General features: G+C 47.8%; 1 protein-coding gene across 1 annotated transcript in view; it reads right to left on the minus strand.

The window, feature by feature from the left end:
- LOC137432878 (cohesin subunit SA-2) overlaps positions 1–5,000 on the minus strand; it is a 287,468-nt gene that overhangs the window by 74,891 nt on the left and 207,577 nt on the right. The window lies entirely within an intron of this gene.

Here is a 5,000-nt window from a genome sequence, read left to right on the forward strand (position 1 = left end):
GTAACCTTTTAACCTCACGGTGCAAGTGTTCAAAAGTAAATGAATAAAGTATTTCACAAATATATTATACAAGTTGAAGTTGGTGCACCGTGCACGTCACACGTGTTGCAGAGTACGGAACATACAGTGCGGTCCAATTGGCCAAAGAGTCAAGGAATGCTCCACACAAACAGCCTGAAACAGCATATAATAAAATGCATACAATGGCAAAATTATCATTTATCGGTGTCATTTACCTGAATATTTTACCGAGAAAAACAAATGGTCATTTTTATTTAGCTGCACGATCGAAAATAAAGGAGATAGCGGGACGTTTGGACCGATCGAGTCAATTCGCACCCTCGACTGTTCAACACTATTTCTCCATAAGATTGGCAAAAAAATACATGTGAATAGTGTTAATTTTTTTTTTGGACAAAGAGGATACAAACGCATATCTTTGTAACGCACATTTCTGGTCAGTAACCATTATCTGTAAAGTTTGAAACTGTACCATGAACAGTGGTAAATGTTGTTTCATTTCCGGCAAGAAAGCAAAATGAGGTTCTGGGTTTAAATGTAACGATGAGGAAATGAGGAGGAGCTGATGAGGGGTTTCACTGTAATGTAAAAAAAAAAAAAAATCACAGGAGAAGCTCCTGCCCCTCAACAGGTCCTGGGCCCTGAGGCAGCGACCCCCTTGATCCTCGCTCTCGACGCCCTTGCACATACAAACACACACGCACACATGCGCGCACACACATTATACACACACACACACACATTATACACACACATACATTATACATGCGCACACACACACACACATACACACACACACACACACACACACATTATACACACACACACATTATATACACACACACACACACACACACATTATACACACACACACACACACACATTATATATATACACACACACACACACACACATTATATATATATATACACACACACACACACACACACACACACACACACACACACACACACACACACACACACACATTATATATATACACACACACACACACACACACACACATTACACACACACACACATTACACACACACACACACACACATTACACACACACACACACACACACACACACACACACACACACACACACACACACACACACACACACATTATACACACACACACACACACATTATACACACACACACATTATACGCACACACACACACATTATACGCACACACACACACATTATACACACACACACACACATTATACACACACACACACACACACATTATACACACACACACACACACACATTATACACACACACACACATTATACACACACACACACACATTATACACACACATTACACACACACACACACACACACACACACACACACACACACACACACACACACACACACACACACACACACACAAAAGGGTAAATGGGCACCAGATTATAATAGTTACTTCACAGTGCACATCAAAATAAGTATGATGTAATGAATGTAGTTGGCGAGACTGTCGAATGACGTGTTTAGAAAGCTCTTTTTTTTTTTGTATACTGAATCGAGGCTCGTGAAAGAGCTGACATTTACTTCACAAACAAATCAACCAAACAAACAAAATATATAACAAGAGGGAGCGGAAGACAAGAGAATGGGAAGCACGCAAACACTTGAGAGCACACAACATTTAAGAGCAGGGAGATGTGTGGGAGGGAGAGGGCTTGGGGGGAGGAGGCGTGGGAAGGGGGGGGGGGGATAATTATAAAACACAAGGACACCAAGGACTTCCAGGACAGAAGTTGGTATTTCAAAAAGTGGAATTGGGGTGAAATTATCGGGGATAGAAAAGATCAAGGGGGGAAGATAAGAGATGGTGGTGAACAGCTGTTTTAAAGACCTGGAGGGTGGAGTGGGATTGAAGAGATTGAGGGAGTTTGTTCCAGAGGCGGGAGAAAAGAGGAATGAAGGAGTGAAGGTGAGCAAAAAGTCTTGATTTTGGCAGTTTAGCCATAAGAGGGTTGCAGGCAGATCTTGTGCGACCTGTAGGAATATTTGCGGGACAGAGCCCAGAGAGAGCTGGGGGGGCAAGGCCAGAGAGGAGTCGGTAGAAGACGGAAGGACCACCAACCTGCCTGCGGTGAGTGAGTGATAGGCCTTTGGAGTTGGCTTCATCGCGGGAGATTCCAATGATTCTAAATGCTTTGCTTTCAACAGCGTGCGGACGAGCTAGGTGTGAGACAGGAGCACCAGCCCAGAGGGGAGAGCAGTATTACATTGAGCTGCGGATGAAAGCCTTGTACGTGGTGAGGAGCTCAGGTGTGCCAAGGAAGGACTTCGCACGACGGAGGATGCCCAGTCGGCGACTGGCTTTGGAGGCCAGATTTGATGTCCTACCCTGCCCGAATTTCTGCATCTAAGCCACGTTTTTCGCCTCCATGCACTCTGCAACATTCTCCATGGAAATCTATATTTCCATTAAGAAGAACTGTGAGAAAGGTCTCGGTACGGTCTGATAAGGACCTCCTGCCACGCACCAGCAGCAAGCTAGGCTAGTAGCTAGTAACATTAGCAAGTGATCAGAAATTAACTGGCCCCAACCCTAAACCTCCCCAGCCAATCAGCGCAGGCGTGGTATCCTCACTGGATGTCAAACCAACAAAAAGCGGCAGCGAGGACGCAAGATGGCTGAGTGGAGATTGCGCAGAGGACAACTCCAGCTGTGGAGATTGCAGTGAGGAGAACTCCAGCTGTGTGGAGAATGTGCTGAGTGGAGATCTCACAATGCAGTGTGGCTCTAACACTGTGTGGAGAATGTGCCAAGGAGATCCACAGCTGTGTGGAGAATGCACTGAGGAGAAAACCAGCTGTGTGGAGAATGCGCTGAGGAGAAAACCGGCTGTGTGGAGAATGCGCTGAGGAGAAAACCGGCTGTGTGGAGACAGAGCTGAGGAGAACACCGGCTGTGTGGAGACAGCGCTGAGGAGAACACCGGCTGTGTGGAGACAGCGCTGAGGAGAACACCGGCTGTGTGGAGACAGTGCTGAGGAGAACACCGGCTGTGTGGAGACAGCGCTGAGGAGAACACCGGCTGTGTGGAGACAGCGCTGAGGAGAACACCGGCTGTGTGGAGACAGCGCTGCGGAGAACACCGGCTGTGTGGAGAAAGCGCTGAGGAGAACACCGGTTGTGTGGAGACAGCGCTGAGAACACCAGCTGTGTGGAGAGTGTGCTGAAGATAACACAGACTGTGTGGAGAATGCGCTGAGGAGAACACTGGCTGTGTGGAGACAGCACTGAGGAGAACACTGGCTGTGTGGAGAATTTGGTACGGAGATCACCGGCTGTGTGGAGAATTTGGTAAGGAGATCACCGACTTTGCGGAGAATGCGCTAAGGAGAACACCGGCTGTGTGGAGAATGCACGAAGGAGAAAACCGACTGTGTGGAGAATTTGGTAAAGAGATCACCAGCTGTGTGGAGAATTTGCGAAGGAGATCACCGGCTGTCACCATGCCAGTTGGCTGGTTGTGGGTACCTGTCTCACCAGCCATGGCTCCTCAGCAAAGGACTTCTGCGACTCACCGGGACTGACACAATCTGTCAATTTCCCGACCCGGATCTCAGTCAACGGAGCATCTTCTCTTCTGGACTTGGTTATGACTAACTTCCCTGAAAATATCTGCTGCTCTTCTTCTGCTCCAATCGGCTCATCTGATCATGTGCTTGTTAAAGTGGACATCTCTCTGACCATTCTCAGGGAGCCTGTTCAGCGTCGACGAGTCTGGCATTTCACTCAGGCCAACTGGCACGGTCTTCAAGCAGCCATCAATCATCTGGACTGGTCTCCCATCTCTACCACCTCTGACATCAACTCATCCTGGGAATTCTTCCAAAGTAAATTGCTCTCTCTCATGCACCGATTTATCCCATCTCGTCTTCAGTTGTCATACCCTTCCTCCCGTCCATGGTACACGGAATCTTGTGGTGAGGCTGTTGCCCAGAAACAACTTGCCTTCGTCTCCTGGAAAGCAAATCCAATGGAAGGAAATCTCATTTCCTTTCACAAAGCCCGAAACAAGTGTGTGTCCACCCTCAGGAGAGCCAGGAAACAATATCTCTCCATTCTCAAGACCGAACTCTCTTATCTGTCTCCCTCTTCCAAATCCTGGTGGCATCTGGTCAAATCTGTTTCTGGTGTTTGTTCCCCCTCCATCCCCTCCCTTACCTCAAACAGCTACACAGCTGACTCCGCACATGAAAAAGCTGAATGCCTCAACTCTGTGTTTGCCTCTAAATATTGTGTCCCAAACCCATCCCTCTCTGTACCCACCATACCCAGTCGTACCCAGCTGCTCCTGGACTCCGTGTCCTTTCCTCCTGACAAGGTGGAAAAGTTTCTGTCCACCCTCGACTCTGATTCTGCAACTGGACCTGACGGCATCAGCCCACGGGTCCTAAAATCCTGTTCTTCCGCTCTTTCTCTCCCTCTCTCCGTTCTCTTCACCCTCTCTTTTGCTGAAGGTCAACTGCCATCTGCTTGGAAATCAGCCAACATCACCGCTTTGCACAAAAAAGGTGCAAAAACAGATCCTAGCAACTACAGACCAATCAGCCTTCTCCCAATTATCAGCAAAGTCATGGAATCCATCATTGCTTCAGATATGAAATCTTTCCTCTTCTCCAATGCCTTGATCTCTGATCATCAATTTGGTTTCAGACCAGGTCACTCTACTCTGGACATGATGCTTCTGCTGTCTCAACAATGGATGGAGGTCCTCAATGCCAAACAGGAAATTAGAGCTGTCTCCCTCGACATATCACGTGCCTTCGATACGGTCTGGCACCCCGCTCTGCTCACCAAACTCTCCTCCTTTGGTATCCATGGAAATCTCCACGCATGGCTGGCGGACTTCCTCTCTAATCGTAGTCAACGTGTGGCCCTGAATGGGTTTCTCTCATCTCCTCTTCCTGTTCAGGCTGGAGTTCCCCAAGGC

Source organism: Myxine glutinosa, chromosome 8 (genome assembly GCF_964187855.1).
Source record: "Myxine glutinosa chromosome 8, kmMyxGlut1.1, whole genome shotgun sequence".
Lineage (NCBI taxonomy): Eukaryota > Metazoa > Chordata > Myxini > Myxiniformes > Myxinidae > Myxine > Myxine glutinosa.